At 38.9% G+C, this 21,495-nt stretch overlaps 1 protein-coding gene across 1 annotated transcript in view; it reads right to left on the reverse strand.

Annotated features, from left to right (window-relative positions):
• The window catches only part of LOC149284279 (zinc finger protein basonuclin-2-like), a 141,157-nt gene that overhangs the window by 29,971 nt on the left and 89,691 nt on the right, over positions 1 to 21,495 (reverse strand). The gene's annotated exons all lie outside the window — the stretch shown is intronic.

A 21,495-nucleotide genomic window follows, 5' to 3' on the forward strand; every position in this document is an offset into this window, starting at 1 on the left:
CACTCTAATGCGTCTACTATTTACAGATGACAGACACATTGAAGTATCTAAAATCATAGAATGCAGCAGTGGAATATTGAAATATCAGCCAACCACTCTCACTGGTTTTTGACTACTTTTACTAAAAAATCTTTTTTATACATATATACATATTTTAGTAATTTATAGATGGTACGACAAGGTATATACAATATAATCGTTCAAAGTTACATTTACTAAAAGTGCTGATAAGAAAAATGCAGTAATTGTCACCTGGTTGTCTCCTGGTGCCAGGAAGGGCTTAGATGACCCAACTAGCACCCCTATGAAAGAAGGTGTATACTATAAGAAAAAATATTCTAGATTGTAAGCTCTTTTGAACAGGGCCTTCATTTTGTTTCTGTATGTCCAAACTTCTAATGCGACGTACTGCTAGTTACACATTGTACAGTGCCGTAAAATATGATGGCATTATCGTATAACAGAAGCTTAGTAGTACATTGTTGCTCTATGTTTTTCATGTATCTCCATATACCATCCATAATGCAATAACTTTATATTTAATTCCTAAAAAATAGAGGGTTTCTCCATTTAGCAACAAAAGTAAATGACAGCTGAACATAGCATAATTTAGCTGGAAAACACGTATTTCCCGCATGTTAACAAAAATTAATTTTATAGCACACAATTGTCTATTTAGAGAAAATCGTTAAGACGGAGGTATCAAGTTCCTCCTGGCGATGCAAAGGGTTAAAGGCAAGCGAAACCCGGAAAGACGCACTGTTACTTATCTCTCCCTTTTCAGTTTTCATTGCTGTCTGACACAGGATAATTGCCATGGGTGCCCGGCAGCGGCGCATTAAAATTTTAGACGCAGGCACTCACAGGATCAGCCTCTCTGCTCCTATGAGCCAGGGAGCACAAAATAGAGAGATGGAGTCACTGAAGCACATGGCTTTTTCTTAAGTGAAAAGTCATGCACAGGTAGAGGGGCCCTCGGGTCTCTGGTGGAGCAGGTACATCCTCGTTCTCCTATCAGCTCGTTCAAGTGGTATTAAAGGTTGGCCTGTATGTCTGAGTGGATCCATTTGCTCTTTGCAGGTACAAATGGCCATTTGCTGTACATTACGCAATAACACTCTTGCATCCTCTGCCCCCGTGCTAACAGCATGTAAAACAAAAAAGTGCCATTTGTATACACTCAGGCACTTACTGTGGACCCCAGGGCTCTGAATACAAAGCCCATTTAGTGGACTGATGTGAGTGTGGCTGGGACAGCGCAGGAAATGGACAATGCCGTGTTCCTTAGGTTAATGGCATAATGCTTCTGTTTTCTCAACAAAAGTGTGCTGCACCACCTCTCGGAAAAGCGCAGCAAGCAAAGGCGAAGGGAGATTAAAAGCATTCACCATAAAAGCCTCTCTTACTTGGCCTTGATGATGCGATTTTGTTTTTGCTTGTGTTTTAACACATATTTTATTGATCATGGGTGGCATGGAGGAAGAAATCCTTCAGCTGCGGATTACATGCCCCGTGTAGGTTCACTGAACTCTTTCAATGGCCTACTGGGACACAAAATATCATGGGTTACAATGATTTATCCACGTAGATGTGTTTGGAATATTACATTCATTATCATAGATGAATAAAAAAAATGTAGTGGTCTAGAATTACAAATTACTGTATTGCTATTGCCACTAAATACACAGGAAAAAGAGATAGATAATCTCATAGCTGTATAGTTTTCCCCAAACCGTCAAGTTTTCATATGGTGTCCCATAATAAGACGATAACAAGTCAGTGCGGTGCTGTAAATTGCTATGGTGCCATGAGCATGATTCCCCCTCACAAGCTCACAAAATGGCTGCCAAACGTGTGACTTGGGATGGGGCTTTCTCCACATAATGTACAGTGCTCTCTGATGGTCTAAGGGTGAAAAACTGCCTCACAAATTATAATATACTCATGTATGATTATAACATACTGCTTTTTATGTTGATACATCATTTCGTAGGAGTGGCAACTCTCAATTTTTGCTATGGTTTCAGTCTGCTTCAAAAAAAAACACCCGTGAGTTTATACTGGACGTACAACTACACATACACAGTACGCCACGGCCTAGCAGTGAACATGATATGTCTTGTGTCTTGGCTGATCTTCAGGTGGGGACTTCTCTCCAAGATTCCCGAGACTGCAGGGAAATTCACCATGACACAACTATTAAGGTGACACAGAAATGGAATGTTCCCGCCGCGTCCCTTTGAAGGGAGAGGTATCTGAATTCCTCGTTAAATTGCTACATCCTGCAATACACAGTGAGGGGATTTAAGTATTGTCGCATTGCAGCTTCTAAATAGGTAACTTCTTAAAACATCATTTGTTCTGAATATGTACTCTGCGTAAGTGGGGAAGAAACAATTAAAGAAAGCAGGATTTTCTTTTTAGTACGTGCTCATAAATCTTAAATGAGAGACTGCTGAACCATTAAGACCCATTTCCTTTTGTTGTCCTATTTACTGTTTTTTCGGCTACAGGGACAGCTCCATGACATTATTCTTGGGTTATGGCATACTTTACGGTAATCGTTAAAAGAGCAAAAACTGTGCGCGTTCTTTTTTTCTTTCTGGTATTGCAACTTCTAACAAAACATTTAAGGGACTGTGTATTGCCCCAAACCTCCTGAGTGATGTACATCACAATACTAATTACGAACCTTTTAACTTGAAAACAAAATGACCTTACTACCTTACTAAAGCTCAAAACATCCAGCTACTGTCAGGAAAGTGCTCCTATGGAATTCAATAGGGGTCCCAAATGAGCATGTGTGTAAGCGGACATCTGGTTAAAAATGGCAGGTCGGCTGAAAGCTATAGTGAACACAACTTATGGACGCCATTTGTGCTCTATGTGTTGTTGAGGTAGTCTGTAACTAGGTAGATGGGTTTGTTTATTGGTATTTTTTTTTTAAGTTGCAACAATACGTTAATTTTTTGCAGATGTGCCAAATGATCAAACATTGGTGCGCCATAATTGTAACAGTCATGTCACGGCTTGACAGTTAACTGGAGTCTAGGAAACGGATTTAAGGATTGTGTAAGTTGAAGGTCCTACTTTAAAGTCCTACATTAAAAAGTACTCTAGCAGCTTGGAACACACTTTTTCATATATATATATATATATATATATATATGTGTGTGTTTTGCTGTCCTCTTCAGTTTTCCGTAGTATTAGACTGGCCATATTATTTCTTTATTTTTCTCTTTTATTCTAGGAGCTCACTAACTTCTTGCCTTTTTCTCTCTCTCTCTCTCTTTTTTTTTTTTTTTTTTTTTTTTTTTTTACCCCCGGGGGCTTGTGATCACCCCGCACTGGCCGTTTGACTCTGACTTTTGTGTTAAGCATGGACACGGTTTCTACTGCTATTCTCCTCTGAGCTGCGAGGAACCAAAGCAGCTTGCGCACAGATGTGACAGAATGCTTTTTACTCTATCTGAAAAGCTCCCTGCTTCTGACACGCTGGAAAATGTACAGCCTGAGAGCGCTTGAGGCAAATATGCCACCCTAGCCTTACATCTGCCTCCCTTCATTTGTCTGCAACTGTGCTTATAGGTATAACAGGCCTCCAGATGTCACGGCAAGCAGTGTTCATATGCCGACTTCAGTCAGATGCTATTGTTCGCTGCCAGCGTGACAGAGTTGTTAAGAATAAAATATTTAAACTCCGTGTTTCCCAACACAACTCAGGATGTCACATAGGATCTTCGTTTTCTTCACGATTAATTAACGTATGCTCCAATAGTATAATTGCTTGATGAGAGCTTTTAAAGCTGAGCTACAGATGTAGAAGACTGGAGAAAGCCAAGAGGTGGAAACAAAAATTCACTCCGAGTACAGGACCAGGCATATATAACGTTACTGGTCAGAAAAACTGGCTACTGGTCAGTAAAACTGGCTACTGGTTATTCACTTTATTGGTTTTCTTCCTTATAAATTAATTAAATAAATAAATGACACCTTTTTTTCCTTAACTCCAGTCACAATTAAGGCTTGGCAGGATGAGGAGCATTAGTCACAACCATCTTTAGTACCTTTAGGGTCCTCGAGCGCAGGACAGTTAGCACGGCTTGTGTGCATGCTTTGTGATCCTTCTCCGTTTCTTACAGCAAAAGACATCTGAACCCTGCAGCTCACTTTTAACCATTTATGTAATCCCCCCCCCCCCCCCCGTGTCATTGAACCCTCTTAGTAGATAAGGAGCTGGATGACTTCTGGCCAACAGCAGAAATTTCAAATTAAGCCTTTCCATACACTTATGTGATCTTAACTATTTCCCCTCAATAAAAAATATCTGTTAAATCCTTACAAAGCTGTTATGTTTCACCAAAAGTGAGAAATGTATGTTCAACATAGAAGGATGTTTCCTAATGGAAGGAGTAGTTGATACATGGGACAGTCTCCCAGCAAATTAGCAGTTCTTATCAAAAAGAGGGAATACCAAAACAAAGAGACAGTGGTTTTTAGTGAGGGAATGGGCCAATATCTCATCGTATGTTATTCTGTTCTGGTTTAGCTCACACTCTGCAATCCGGATGTGATTCCAGTTATCATGGGGGATTTTGCCTATATATACGTTACAATATTATTTCAGATGCAGAATTATATGTATACAAATCACCCCCAGGTGAGATATTTAACCATCAAGTCGCAAGTCCAGCAGCCAAGAGGTAAATATTGATTCCCCCTCTGCAGTTGTACAGTTGCGCTGTCTCCCGGAATAATAGAATCTTTCCGAAGCTAATCCAGCCCCAAATAAATCATTCCCATAAGCACTCAACATTTCCCCATAGACTCTGTCAAGCTTCCTTCTCAAAGCATTTTCGCTCTCTTACTGTAAAAGCTAGCGCACTTTAGGGGGCGCTTATTATATTTCCTAGTGCAAATGAGAAGTTACATTAACTCCTGTGATGTTGCTTCTAACTATTTCAAAGTGGATAATGTTACCAGGGCCAACTCAGTCTCTTAATTACAGCTTTAAATGGGCACTTATTTACCGACGAGTGCTGCTGAATCAAAGTAAGAGGAGACTTTGCTACAATTGCCTTTTCAGCACGGTGTTTTATTATCAGTATATTAGGGCTCTGTGTACAAGGATCAATTGAAGTGCAAAGTGGGATATATTGGGACATAGTGGGACATAGTAGGGCATAGTGGGATATAGTAGGACATAGGTGCCACTGATAACTGCCCCCATTTAACCACCTTGCTCTAGAATGGTTCCTATAACCCGTTAGGCAACAGTCTTAAGGCACACAGTGGGCCCTTTGTGATTTTATCTGGACATTCTAATGGAGAGGGATTCATGATCATGGCAGACGCTAGCTATAAAGTCAAAATTCCCTCACATTACATGTTTTTGAATACTGTGAAATGTATGAGATACAGGGTTCCACTAAGAACAGTGTGTTAGCTATATCCCGGCATGATAAATCTTTAGATGAACTAAGTCTGCTATAAAACTTTTGACAAAAACTTCAGAAGTGTCTTCTTCAGATGGAGACTTTCAACTAAAAGATTCAACCTTCTCTAGGACCTACATAGCTCTCTCTCTCTCTCTCTATATATATATATATACGGTAAATATATATATATATGTATATATATATATATATATATACATATATATTCAATTTGTGGGTGGGTATATGGCCACAATGCCAGCTTCTACCTACGTCTTTCTGTCCCAGTATCCAGTATTTTCTTATATAAAGTATGCAGACAGGGAGATATACAGCATATGATTCTAGGGTATGTTTTTTCACTGTGTTTTAACAAAAATGCATAAAATCTAACCTTTTTAAACAACCCGTAGATCCTGGAGTAGCTTTTATAAAAATGTACAGGGAACCTGAAAGCCACGGAGAGCTGTAACTCAGAAGCGGCTCATTGGTTCCCATTTTATGATCGCTTCACGGTGAGCATCATGCTCTGAGCTGAAAGTGGGACATTAAATCTTTATTGTAATCCGCTTAAGCGGAATGTTATTAATAGCTTAATATTATTGTGTGTGACTGATAAAAAAATACCATTTTAAATAAGCTCTAAATCTCATCCAAGTCTTAGGTGTTAACGAAACGAAGAATTGTGCCTGAGACATTTGGAGAAATGATGGCCTCTTCTGAATATCATCATCTCTAAAAGGTACATTACAGCTTTTTTTTTCTGAGAAGTAGAGTTCCTGCGTTATTTATTCTTGTTGGCTAAATGCTGACCAGCATGGTGGTCATCATCTGAGCTGGGGTTTTATAGGCCACTTACCTTAACTCAAGTAAAGAGTCCACACATTAGGACTGGCCTTTCCTCTTCTTTCCATCTGCCGCTAACCTACAACATTTATCCATTCAGACAAGGCTGAGAATGATGGGAGTTGGAGGGATGCACTGAATATAACGCTGAGTAATATTTGCCTAATATTTACATTTGAAAAGAATCACAGTTACAAGCAATTAGTAAAATGCACATCACCCAAATCCAGCACATTATAACACTGACATTAGGAAAATATACACCATGCTGTGCAATTCACAGTACAATAAAAGGGAAGTTCCATAATTATAGTGATTATGACAGTCTTTGTCCTGCAGAGCTAACAATCTAAGTATGGGGGATACAAGACGGTTAAATAGCATTGTAAATAGCTTTGGTTTTAATTTAGCGTTTTTGTTTGAGTTGTATGGAGTCATTTAAGGTAAATGTCCATAGAATACCATTTAGCAGCAGTGTTTCTAAAAACACTTGGGATTAGTCCGAGTGGAATGCTCTTTGCCCACTCTTTGGATTATATAGACTACAATGAAGCATTGAAATGGCTTGCTATACCATGCATTAATGGTCTCAGTCATTTACCAGTGGATTTAAATGTAAATTTCCAAAAGCATTTATCAAAATACATTTTTTATAGAGCAATTATAGAGGTTTTGTTGCCATCATTCCATCTGTAATAAAGCATTTTTCAGACAGGCATGTGTCGCTATAGCACGCTTTGTTATGTGTCCAACACAATGCAGGTAATGGCATAGATGAGTTCAATGGTCCCTTTTTTTGGATTCTTGGGAAGCTAATGTACAAATGAATGAGGAATCTGCATGACAATTGCATATTCTGAGATACAAAAAGTGTTAATACAAACAGTTCACAATGTAGACTGATTCTGCTTACGGAGCATGCTTACTTTTATGAAAAACATGTCATTCAATATGATTTTCAATGTCCTGTGGACAATGTTTGAGTATGGTGCCACATCCAATTTGCCACTAAGCAAATGCCAGGTTGACTGGTGCCCGATGGCCATACCTGGGAACTTTGTGGCACCATTTACCCGGAACCCCCTTGGCGGGATGTGGGCAGGAGGTTCCGCTGATGTTGGTGGGCAGTCCTGCTGACATCACAGGACACACACTTTTGTTGACTGGGAAGTGGGGCTTGCCGCAACATCGTTCCCACGACCCGTTGTTTCCTCATGGTGACCTGGAGAACTGGTGGCAATGTCTGGAGATCTGGAGAGTTCCCAGGTATGCCGATGGCGCCTCCCACACGCCACGACGGTTGGTTCTGTGGCCGATCCTGTTTTCTTAGCACACAGCTGCCAGCTAAATACACATGGCCACATGCTGCAGAAACGTGGGGACATTGTGTCTACGTGTATCCATCAGACAGTTACACATATGTCATTTTAATTGCTGTTGGCCTTAAAGTGCCAGGGAAGATGTTAATCCCCAGACTGGCCCCTACAAAACTACAAGCTGAGTTATATTTTTTTATCAAAATTGCAAAATCTCCTAAATGATTTAAAATGTGTCACTCAACAGGAGCGCGCAAACAAATCTGATTTAAAGATATCCTGTTTTTACCAGGGGTTCAGCCGCAAACCTGATGGAGCCCTCGACCCACATTCGGGTGGTCAAAAATCATTCATATCTGATATATTATAAAAAATCAAAGTTCCCTAATAGCTGACGTTAGAGGGTGAACATCTACTGGAACTACAAACATACATGTCATGACAATAAAATAAATCACATGATCACATTTTCAAAAATTTCTGCTAGTTTTGGTTTACTTCCAGTGCTTACTTATATTGTTCTGAGAATTAATGCCACTGTTAAGGGTTAATGATGAAAGTGCTCTAATTTTGCCGGTGTCATGCAGCAACCAGCCCTGCACTCCTCCAAATAAGTTTCAGTTATTTCTAATTATAGCTTTATTCACAATCATTATTATGCATTCTTTAGTTTTTTAGCTCATAGCTTTAGGATTTAAAAAAAAAAAAAAAAGTTTCATCAACATACAGGTTTTTTTTCTTTCTGCTGAGACACAAAGCATACTTTCGAACAGTCGTACCAAATCAGATCCACATTCATAGCCCAGAAACGAACAGCGTAGCCCTCTGGTGGTGAAAGGGTTAGAAACGCTATGTTAGGTAAACAAGGATGGAATTCGGTGAAGGGTTTGCTTAGAGCCAAAGGTACAGACAGAACTCTCAGCTGGTTCCAGGTTTCTCCTGACACCATGAATTCCTTCTGACATATCACTGCACCGTTCCACACGAACACTGGATCATTTTTCATCTCTTAAGGCTTTCAAAAGAAGAAAAACATTTTCTCCTTAATAAATGAGTCCAGAGATCCTTCTCCCTGATCCGTATGCTGTGGGAGAGAATGTTTTAGCCATCTCCAGAAATGGCCATCCTTATCTATGTACCTTTACGGTGCCTGGTGCCTGGTAAAGAGTTTTCACGTGTTCTAGAACAAGACCATTAAGACACCAATATAAATCAAACTGGACTATGTTGAGTTTTCATATAAACTAATATATAAAGGAGTTTTGATTATATCTTTTTTATAACTTATTTTAATTTGACTCCCACAATTTTCCTCTTATTAAAAGGACCATTAAGACACCGATATAAATCAAGCTGCCCCATGTTGAAGAAAAAGTTATCTCAAGCTGTCCTTTTTAGATGTGAGCACCTTTTACATTAGGCATTTGAATTAATAAAAGACTGTGAGCTCACAAGATCAGGACCCCTTTTCTCCTTCTGTTGCCAATTTTAATGTTAATTGTCATTTTGTATTGTCCCTTATTGTAATAGCTTTATCTAAACATAAAATGTAATGTTCTTGATTTCACTGTGAATTAGGGTGTGTATTAACCCCTACTACTTCTCCTTACCTGCCACCTTCTCATTGAAGATAAGCTCTGTTATATCTAAGCCTCCGACTTTGATTTCAGACTATGGTTCCTTATCCTAGCATTTCTTCTGTAAAATTGACGTCTCTACTGTACTTTGTTTAACCTCTTCACCCTTTTTCGATCTCATTAGCCCTCGGAACCTAGATCTATTTAATCACAGCAACAACTGCACTGTACGGTGTTTTATTAAGTGCTAAGTAGTTCAACTGATGCTAATGTTTCTATATATCTGCAGCAATCCAATCCTGATACCCCCTTAATATACCCCAGGGCTATCCTACCCCCTACTATAGAACTCTGTCTGAATTCAACATATTTCTCTACTTATCTCAGTGCCACATGGACTACGTTGTTGAAATTTTCCCTCTAATCTTTTGTTTATTGCGAAAGTAAATTATCCAAACACAGCGTGTTCCAATAAGCAGTGCTGATGGCTAGGTTATGAGTGAGAGTCTTGTACCAGCAGCAGAGCTGGCAGCCTATCAAGCAGAAACACATCACACACAGTAATACAACCACTCACACTTTTTTTTTGTAAAACGCATTGGACGCTGTAACCCTTTTCATACTAGGGCAGCCGACAAATAATTTACACCCAATGTGCGCTTTTAGTGCACTCATTCGTTTTGTCTGCATTCTTTTATACAGCAAGGCAACTATTTTCTTTGTGGTGAAAGCAAAAAAGGAAATTTGAAAAATTCTTTACTTCAGCCCACAACTGAATGAAAATGTTCCTAGTGCTATATACCCTTTTAGCTACAGAAGCCTTAAGTAAAGAGGTTCAATCACCTTTGCTTACAACCAGCAAATTTTTCATCATAGGCCACCCAGTTCTAGCCAAAAGCCTTGCTTGTACCACCACTTATTTATGTACGAATGTATGTAAGACACCAGTATTTTTTATAACAAATAAACTTGCAGAAAACCATTTATAAAGCCACAATCCATTGCGCAAAAAATTGTTTAGTAGTTTTTGTTTACTTTCAAAGAACATTGATTATTCACAATCGCAATGTCTTACAGAACTAAGGCAGGGGGCAAAACTGGTTACCATTTGTCCACGACACTGAAATACATGTCTGACCTGGATGTGAATTGTCACATTTTCCTTTCAGTATGTTAAGGGGCATCTTCGTTGCTGCAACTGGTAAATTGTTGTGCCCAGTTGTAATACATCCACTGTGACACTGTAAATCCCCAGGTAGATGTTTCATGTGGATGCTGTGCACGGATGATGGGTAAATTGTGTGTCCCACACACACAATTTACCCATCATCCGTGCACAGCTTGGGGTGGCTTGGGGTGGAGCAATTAGAGAGCAGGGCTGGCAGCCCAGTGCTCTTACTCCAATTTGGAACAGACTGGATGTCCAGCTTGGGTTTGCATGATCCAGTCCATGATTCTCATGAAGCCTGCAACAGGTGCAGGAAATAGACACAGAATCAGGAAGACTATTGAGCATACCTGGTAACTCTCCAGGTTTTGCCCCGAGACTCCAGGTGAAGTTCCACTTCGCCGACTCAATAAGGGGAAACGCTGAGTCTTGGAAGCAACATCGCGGCACCCCCCAATTAAAAATGGCGTGTGTAATGCTTTCTATATCCCCGCAAGGAGGGCTCCGGGTATCTGGAGCCAGAAAGTTCCTAGTATGCTGTTGAGTTGAGATTAAGTTATTCACAATCAGAAAGTTCCTAGTATGCTGTTGAGTTTAGATTAAGTTACCCTTTGCTCCAAAAACAAAGAGAGGCCCTGAGAAATGATCTATAGACCAGAGAAGGTTCCAATTGGGAGCTAGAATTTTGTGGTTTGGGTTTTTTTTTATAAATATTAAAACTTGTAAATAAAACTTACAGTTTGCTGGAAATATGTTGTTGCTGAACATTATTGCCTTAGAAGACCATGCTTAAGGTACTTGGAGGTGACATTTATGGTCTACTGCTACAGGGTGACTTAAAAAAGCTCATTCTGAATATTGTTTAGGTTTACTAATTGAGTACTTAAAAGAAAACAGGAAAAAAAAGTCTTAATAAAAAAATTTTTCTTTCATAAATTACAATACAGATGTTAAAATTATATGGGGCCTGTAGCCATATTGGCTGCGACTAACAGCAAGCTTGTACACTTCATAGACACGTACATCCTATGATTTATTAATGCAACTTTGATATAGTCACATCTGTTTGAGAGACTCCAGCAGTCTCGTAAGACTGTACACAAAGGATATCTCGTAAACTTGAGTCCATAGGCTATTAAATTGTATCACATCCTACAAAATACAATACAGTTCTCTGGGAAAAAAGCACATTCTCTTTAGTAATGTACTGTGAATATCTCCAGTGCTATCCTGGGTATGAGACAATGCAAGATGTTATAAGCAATGAAGCATACTTCATAAGCCACGTTTTACTTGTATCCGTATAATATATGTCAATATCCCTGCTCTACAGAACTTACAGCCTCGCAATAGATTTCCTTATGAGAAATAAGGAGTTAAAGATATTTGTTGTTTGGCATAAGTTGGCACTTCAGGCTTCTGTGATCCAGTTATATTACATTTGGTACAAAATATAAAAAAAATCTATCAATTTAAATTTACAATGGTTTAATCGCAGTTTCTGATTTGTTACATGTTTTAGCCGTGGTCTTCTAAATCTAAAGTATGCCTTAATTGGAGAAAAGCCCAAATCTACTAAAATGGTAGCATGGTCAACTCAGACGTGGTACAGTCCCTCACTAGCTTGAACCACATCGAAGGTCCCACTGTGTTACACTTGTGAATTCAAGACCATTTAGAAGCACTTATGAAAACTGAAAGATTTCTACTCATTCTAAAATCAAGGATTAGTGTATATACCGCTTCAATTTCATTGTCACTGGGTCTAGGAGATGACACTTGCTTAGGTCATTTTACAGCCTTGTTTATGTGACAGTCTAAAGCACTGTAGAAGTACAGGCTGTGTACGATTTATCATGTACTGTCAGATTTTAGGTCAGTAAGAATATTTTAAAAGTCACAGTGCTGACATTTAATTGCTCTAAAAGGACTTCCTGAGAAAAAGCATAAAAAGGTATAATTTAAAAACAAGTTCAAAGACACTCATTATTATATTACTATGATGCATATGATTCATGTCAAGGTCTCAAATAATTAAGAGCATAAGCTGGTGAGTCAAAGTTGAAACTGATGACATACAAACTTACACCAAATACATATAGTATAAGTACAATATAATATAATATATAATAATATAATATATAATATACAGCTTGAGGCTGTGAATAGCATTGGTGATTTAATTAGGAAAACATATTTTGATACCCTAACTGTCCCTGCTCTGGAACCAGACATCCATTACTAGTGTAGTCAGCCCTGAAAACAATATTTATCGCAAAACTATACTGACAAATAAAACATTATCTACAGTATCATCACCCTTAACTATTGAACACTACTAGGGATTTGGTACTATTGCCCCTAGGGACTTTTCATTTGGCATTTGTAACATCAAAGCTAGTACAGGGACCAATGATAGCCCCATAGCTTCTAAATGCAAAAGGGGCACCTCTGAGAAAGAGCGGATGAATGATAGTTCCAGATACCCCAGAATTACCCACCAGTAGTCACTGTCATACCTAAACATTCTAGTCCACTGTAACTTAACTTAATAGTGGTGCAGCACTGTACTTATGTATACCAAAAATGTGTACATGTCAATAGTAGAAGATGATCTCTGTTTCATGGCATTCATCTATTGTAGAGGCAGAGGTCAATGTTTACAGTTAACTGTTGGACACCAATCGGTGAATTGACCTCTTGGACTCTAGGCTCCCGAAAGGAATGTCACGGGATTGATGAAAAGTGACACCGATGGTTATGACTAATAACAGGAAGGGACAGGACAAAAGATGGATGGCCTCCACTGTAATTAGCGAGGTTCCACATTTCACAGTCAAAAGAGAACTCTTTTCCGGTCAATTGGACAAATGAATCAGAATCCCGAGCAATGCTGCAGAGCATCCATGAAATTCAATCAAATCGAGTTAAGTTGCTGCTTCTCTTTGTCAGCAAAACCGATGTATTAGCTTAACCCTTACTCTGACAATAATGTGACAAAGTGAATGCAAAGTCCTGTATGTTAGCATCATGCTGATTGCTATAATATTCTGGGTATCCAAAAGACTTGTTTTTTCCTTCCTAAATAACGCTATTAACTGTATTTTTCGTGATAACGCTAATCCGCATTTAACTGCTCCTTTTCAGAAATAAATGTGTTTCCAAATAACAGCTTCTGCTCTAATGTACCAGACTGCATAATTTGTAGTTCTCGATAACATTTTTAGAAATTATTAGTCTAATCAATACATTTTTTCAAGAATAAATGACACTGATGCTAATTAGGGTAATTACATTTTGTAATAGAAGGTAAACATCTGGATACCTGCTTTCTTTAGGAAGAAATTCAAAATGACAAGTGTACGTTCATTACACTTTTTTAATTACCCTAATTACACGCTTATTTTTTTTTTCTTAAGCTGTCTCTGTCATGACTGAAGGAGTCATAAGGAACAACAGCTGACGAGGAAAATATAAAGATGTTACTTTTGTTACCATTCATTATGTGTCATTTATATATGAAAGCATGTGGGTTGTGTGGTTCGCTATTATTGTTTCCCAGGCGTTTGTCTTGTATAATGTATGCATTTTTAAGGTTATTTACATACTGCCAACAGTGTACACAGATGTTTACGAAAATAACAAGTGGCAGAACATAAAGTGCAACGAATAACGATGAAAGGAGTAGGTTCGAGATAAGAAAAATAAAGAAAGCTGATAACTGGATATATCAGTGAACATCATGGTTTCAGTAGACAAGAAAGCAAGAACATCTGGAGGACAAAGAGAGGGCTATGGTGTCGAAGTCCTTGGGCCCATCTTAGCAATGAAAATGCTAACAGCTAAGTCTCTTTAACTGCTAAGGTAGCTGGTTACCAGCAATCGCTTATTCTAAACGATATTCTCCAATACCTTGGATGAATGTAGATCATTCCCAGTACCGTCTTCAAATCTGGACTCTACAGAATTAAAATATGGCACTACTGGGAAATTGAGAATCAGGATTTCTTACAACAAAATATGGGGCATAATGAAGGTTTGTGCTCATTATATGCAAAATCTAGCCTAGTCTAGGGCAATAATTTCTTATTTGGCATTATAGTCAGTATAGCTTATGGTTAATGGGTACCCCCCAGTACCTGCTTTTCACTATGAAAAAAAACTGCATCCAAAGTTGTTTTAGTTCATGTGGAGAAACAAAGTAAGTTATATTTCAGAAAAAGTGTCTTCTGATTTATGTTTCCATAAGATTTGCCCTTTAAAAGATCTACATAACAGGTCAAACCATTATTAGAGGGCTACTATTGATAAAAGCACTTACTGATGAAACAGCAAAGTATTGACCCAGAAGAAGGTGCAGCTTGATACGTAGACATCTACCTTGTCACGCAGACTTCCAGACTCAATTACTGGAAACTGCAGTTATAGATCCAAAAAAACCCCTGCATGTCACTGGATCAATGCTGCGTGTGGCAAGTACTTACATTACTAACTGGCACTCGCATTTGTGTGCATAAAAAACATTGTGACTAATGACACCATGCTTGAAAAGCACAGCAACATTTAGTTTGTCAATAAGCCACATTTTCAACCAGCAAAGCAGTTAAGATAATATTGCTCTGCTTGGGTAACAGCATTTTCGCCGTACTTTTATCGGATGTAGGATTCTCATGTCAACAATACAAGTGAAGAAGTGGCAACGTTTCCAGTGAAGCCATGTCCGCAGGGAATTTAATGTCCTTAGCAGGCAATCCAATAGTAAAGAGAATTATGTCAGCTTGTTTTTTTTTTCCCCTTCCTTTTTTTGCTTTCTACGTAGGTTTATAGTATGTGGCTGTCAGCGGTGTCAAGTGGAGCTTCTCGGGACTTTGACTAAAAAGCTGCACATCTATGCACTTTGAGCTGGCGCTAGGCTACATCAAATCCCTCCTTGTGTTGTTAATGAAAGCTCTACTGAAAAGCAAAAGACCAGGGGGCCTGTGGGCTGCCTGCAGCCATGCATTAGGAAAAGCTGGTGCTAAGCTTATCTGGAGCGAGCCAACGGCATTTTTTATTTCCAGTGACACTTTTAGAGGAGGTCAAAAGGAGCAACAGCCCCAGGCCTTGTAAGCGCAGACGGCCTCAGTACGATTCATTTCTGTGATAGACCATTACATATTTCTAACGTAAACACTGTTAAACCAGCAGTCTGACGGACTAGAGGTGCGGGGCCATTGGCAATTGACCGCAAAGTGCTGGAACAAATACAGGGCAGGATGCGGGATTTCTATGAGCCTGGGACAAGAATTCTAGGCTATTCTGCTGCAATTTGTTGTCAAGTACAGAAGCGGTCTGTGTACAAACTGTTTACAGTATAATGCATGATTATACTGAGAGGGATTTTAGACATGATGGGATAGGCACGTGGCTCCTGTGACAAAGGACTGATTAAGGTCTGAGTCTTTACGGCAGGAAAAGGGGCAGACTAGATGGACTAAATGATTCTTACCTGCCTTTTAATTCTATGTTTCTTGTCAGTACAGAGTGATGTAGAACAGGGATGTCCAAATGGTTGATAGGAATGGCCCTCAAGAAATTTGGTACGAGTTAAAACTTTAAAAAACTAACTAGGTAAATATATTATCAATTTCACAAAGTAAATCCCCAGGGCATACACAGCCAAATGATGTATTGCAATTTCCATCAAACAATAGCCCTTTCCTAAATTATGTCAGACCAGCAAAATTGGGTTTTTAGTCCAATTTAAGCGTAATGCTAATTTTAGAAGAAATCAGAAATACCAGAGTATGAAGTAAAGTAGATTCTACAGATAAATTGGAAATCATTAATCTTATCTTTACTTCATCACTTTTTAGTAATATTATTATGTTTTATTTATGCAACAGCAACAAAGTTAGCAGTGCAGTAAAATATAATATCTAGAGTAAAATTTAAATAGAGACAAGTGGTGTGAAGGCCCCTGATCATCAGACTAATATAAAGGTCTCCATATGTATATGTGTCCAGTTGTATAAATGCATGCAATAATATGAATGGCATGGCATGATATTGTTTATATCCATCTGTCCTTCACCAAACAGAAACTGTCCCAAATAATGCAATTAATGTGTCACTAGAAAAGATATCAGAAAGTGCTATGACATTAGAATACTTTAAGTAGTCTAATAGACTATAAAGTTACGAACGCAGGAACTGTGTTAACGTTATTATCAATTTTGCATATTGTCACTTTTGATGTTATTGGTAAATTTCACTCAACACCTATATCTGCTGCTGCTCTATAAATAAATGTAATGTTATGCACTTTACAAATGTATATTCCCTATAAATGCTCCCTTAAAACACACTGTGTTTTCACTGACATGCTGTTACCTTCTGATATAATGGGAACAAGCTGCTTGATGGTAAAGTAAAACTAGTTTTGACTGAAACAAATAAATACATTGAATGACATGTATATCTGTGTGTTCTAGTAATACCATACTTACTTGTAGCATATAATTATATGGAACATAAAAATACTAGGGCTGCAACAACTAATCGATAAAATCGATAATGAAATTCGTTGGCAACGAATTTCATTATCGATTAGTTGAATCCCCCTGAAAAATCCCCCTCATTATATAATCCGTTTAGTCTGACTCACCGTCTCACAGCAGCAGCTCCTACTTACTCCCCCTCCCTGTAATCACTGTGACAACTGGCCCCGCCCCTTCCTTCTCCCAGAAGGCCAGAACCACATGGCTGTGACACTCATCTAACTGTAAGTATATGTATATGTGTATATATATATATATATATATATATATATATATTTGGGCTACTGAAAGTTAGGGGAGGTGGGGGTTAATTTAGGGGCAGTTATGGTTAGTGGGGTGTTTAGGGTTAATTTAGGGGCAGTTATGGTTAATTGGGTGTTTAGGGTTAATTTAGGGGCAGTTATGTTAATAGGGTGTTTAGGGTTAATTTAGGAGCAGCTGTGGTTAATTGGGTGTTTGGGGTTAATTTGAGGCAGTTGTGGTTAATGGTGTGTTTAGGGTTAATTTAGGGGATGCTGTGGTTGATGGGGTCTTTAGGGTTAATTTAGGGGATGCTGTGGTTAAGGGGGTGTTAAGGGTTAATTTAGGGGCAGTTATGGTTAATGGGGAGTTTAGGGTTAATTTAGGGGAATCTAAATCCTGGGGGCAGTGAAGTGACATATCTGGGGGTATAAGGCATATACAGTATATAAGGCATATGTGGGGAGGGCAGTGTGGCATGTCTGGGGAGGACGGAGTGGTGTATCAGGGTGTATAAGGCATATCTGGGGGTAGAGTGGCATATCTGGGGGTAGAGAAGTGGCATGTCTGGGAGGCAGGGTGGCATGTCTGGGGAGGATGGAGTGGGGATATAAGGCGTATCAGGCACAGTGGCAGATGTGGGAGGCAGCGTGGAGTGGCAGATGTGGGAGGCAGCGTGGCATATGTGGGAGGCATTGTGGAGTGGCAGATGTGGGAGGCAGCATGGCGTGGCATATGTGGGGAGGGCAGGGTGGCATGTCTGGGGAGGATGGAGTGGTGTTTCAGGGGGTATAAGGCGTATCAGGCACAGTGGCATGTGGGGGGTAGAGTGGAGTGGCAGATGTGGGAGGCAGCGTGGTGTGGTATATGTGGGAGGCAGCGTGGAGTGCTGTGGTAGGCAGCGTGGCATATGTGGGGGGGCAGCATGGCATGTCTGGGAGGCAGCGTAGCAAGCCTGGGCTCAAATGTGCATATATTGGGGGGGCTGGTTGGGAAATAAAGACAAGAAATGTATTATCAAAGTTTTTTTATTCTGCTGTTTGTATTTAACATCATTTGTTTAGTAAATTATTTTAAATAAATGAAAAATTTACATTCATTTTTTTTATCCGATTAATCGATTAATCGAAAAAATAATCGGCCAACTAATCGATTATTAAAATAATCGTTAGTTGCAGCCCTAAAAAATACAAATCAATCTAGTGTGGGTAACCTTTTAGAGATATTGCATTTTTATAAAATAAAATAAAAAAAGCTTAAAACAATACTTTTATCTGAAAAGTCCATATGAACATTTTTCACAATAAACACAGATTTGGCTATTGGCAAAAATATCTTAATTCCATTTCTACTTTATGTTTATTCTTATAACTATCAACTATACGCTTAGGGGATCGTGTATACAGAGTGAATCTGATAACAAGTGATAAAAGTGGTGCAGTCACTATGTGCAACCAATGGACTGTTTTATAATAGCACCAGAATGTTTCTCTATACTTATCCCCACGTGGTAGTTCTTTCTTTTCGTGCAGGTGTCTATTCAAGCTGCAGAACTTGGACTGATATATACATATATATAGAGAGAGAGAGAGACGTGTGTGTGTGTGTGTGTGTGTGTCTCTTTTTGTATTGAATATATATATATTTATTTTCACACGAACATCCATTATTTGCAAACCTGTTTCATGTTATCATTGTCAGATGGTTTTGCAAGTTTCTCAGTCCAATTTTTTTTTGCTTTTAAGCAAAAGCGTTGAGCCATATGGTTATGATTTTGCATTGTCAAGCTGAACTGAATTTTTACATTTTTTTTTAGAAAAACGCTGCACCTTTTTCTTTGGCCAAGGCGTTCACTTTAAACACATCAAAGAGTGTGTGCATTGGATCAAGGTGATTTTTTTCCCTTCTTCTGGCCACATCGTTGCCAGCTGTGGTGTTTATGATTAGAGTCAGGGATTTCCAGACACCTCAGAGTCTTCTCAGAGATGCAGATCTTTAACGGGATCCATCATAGTAAAATGACAATAAACAGACAGCCTTGAAAGGGCGGCTGGTTGGTTCCAACAATAGAACGCCATGGAATGAGATTACAGAGAGGGCTTATAAAGCAGCTGTAGCCCCCACCCCTTTCATTCTGCATAAAGCAGCTATTACACCCACTACATCTTCGTACAATTCATCAAACTGTATGTAAAATATAAAATTCATGTCCCGCAGCACATTTTGTAAGGCGATCTCAGTGGTACAAAGAATGGTACTGCAAGCTCCTTTTTGACTCATGTCGATGAGTGTTCGGCCAAACACATCTCCTGCAAGCTTAGGAGCCACCACCTATGATGTTCCATTCCCATTGTCATTGCCTATGAAGCAAGTCATATGTATTTCAATTTTACAGTACGTGGGTGTTTTGTTTGACCATTTTGTTGCTAGCATGTCCTAAGGGCTCACTTCCAAGCCAAATGTTAACTTCCGAGCCCAATGTTGAATTTTGACCACTGGGTAGCCTTGGTCTGACATCACAATTCCTCACTCAATGACTTCCTATATTACACTGGTTAGGTTCTTTTTAACACAGTCTATTGAGGTAGTACATAGTGTGCAATTTTGTATTATCACAGGGAACTATGAATAAATTATTTAGGGTCATGTTAACTTTGCAAAACAAGCCTTTACAGGGCCAGTGGCCGAGAAGGCTGCATACTTATCCATACTGCTGCTCAAGTGGAAGAAAAACATAATGTATGGCCGCATTTAGCCAGCCAGCTCCCACCCATGAGTGGGCCAGCGCCACAGTCATTCCCAGTGTGGCCTTCACTCTAGGTTCTGAGTCAAACAGACCACTTTAGAAGGTACACTCCTATCTAAAAAAAAACATTAATTGCACAGTCTAGTACTTTAAGCAGATAAAACTTAGCAGATCTGTCTTCCATAGGTTCAATCATATGAGAACAAACAAGCTTTTTTGGTTTCAATCCCGCCTGCTGTTGTGTCACCTGACTATAGAGAGTTCCCTACAAAAATGATGACGAAGATAGAGCTGTGTTAAATTCAGCAGAGTAGAGGAGACAGCATCTTTTTTTTGTAAACCTTCAGAAAACTTCATTTTAAACTAAGTATCGTGACTGTAAAAAATAGGAATTCTGCCTCTGAAGGAGAATTTCTGAGCACTTCATCCCACCTCCCTCCTATAGTGCTCCTTACACAAGGCCAGAGAAAGAATGCAAAGGTCACACCAGTTTTTTTTTTCACTCCCCTGATGTTGTTTCAGTCCCTGAGTCAGGACATGCATCTCAACATTATGTCCAAACGCCCTAATTATTATCAGATTGTGCCTGGACTCAGAAGAGAAAAATAAAATACTTTATGGGTTTGTGATTTAAAGGCAGTGATGATCCAGTTCCAATGGAACATGTTTTTGTCACGAAGAGCTTGAAGACGGCAATTTATTTTGCTGTTCTTAAAAAACATATTCCAGCGCTGTGTGCACATGAGGCTGTATTAAGCATTTATTGTTTTTCATGGAAAACTTGAAATAGGCAGGTATATTTGGGTAGTTGTAAGAATAGGTATGTTTAACCCTCTGCATGTCAAGGGAGGGCAAATAGAACAGAGCAACCCTCTAAGAATATACATTGTACATGGTATGATTTTTTCAAAGCACCACATTAACATGTTTATTTCTTTGACAGTGTTCCCAAATACTAGATGCCTCCTTTTAGACCCAAACACTTGAAAACCACCATCCCTTACACACAGAATCTGCATTTTTTTTTAAATGTTGGTAAGGCTGTCCAACCCATTCCCCATATTTTTTAAGTACACAATCTAGTACTACAGCTATTACACATGAACCAGCAGTAGGACACACTTCCTTGTTATAAATGAAAATTACGGCATATTATGAGATTTGAAAATGTAATAATAACAATAATCCATAATAACATCAAAATAATGCACTAATTGAACATTTTCCTGCTGTTTGTACTATTCTGTTGATTGATACAGTGATAAGGCCACTTTTAAACATTGCAAAAGAATCGGTCCTATCTTAAAGGTATACCTTTTTACTGTAGATTACAGTAACATACCTTGGCGTGATATGCATTAAAAGAAGGCTTGTAAAACGCTCTAACCGCCTGTACATCTGCCTACTCCCTGCTACTACTCAGAGACTTCATGTTCTAATATAGGCACCCTGATTAAAATGTCTTTATGACTACTTCCTATATGACTGCACTTAATATGCATCCTTACTATTATAATGTAAATTGTTAAGTGTTAGCGCTGCATACAAAAATGTAACATATACATAGTTACTTAGCCATAACTAGGGCTCTTGGCACCTTTGGCAAGGTCAGAGGTTGCAGTGACTAG

The sequence above is a fragment of the Sceloporus occidentalis genome, unplaced genomic scaffold (assembly GCF_023333645.1).
Source record: "Sceloporus occidentalis isolate IW3139 unplaced genomic scaffold, rSceOcc1.0.p SCAF_96, whole genome shotgun sequence".
Taxonomy (NCBI): Eukaryota; Metazoa; Chordata; class Lepidosauria; order Squamata; family Phrynosomatidae; genus Sceloporus; species Sceloporus occidentalis.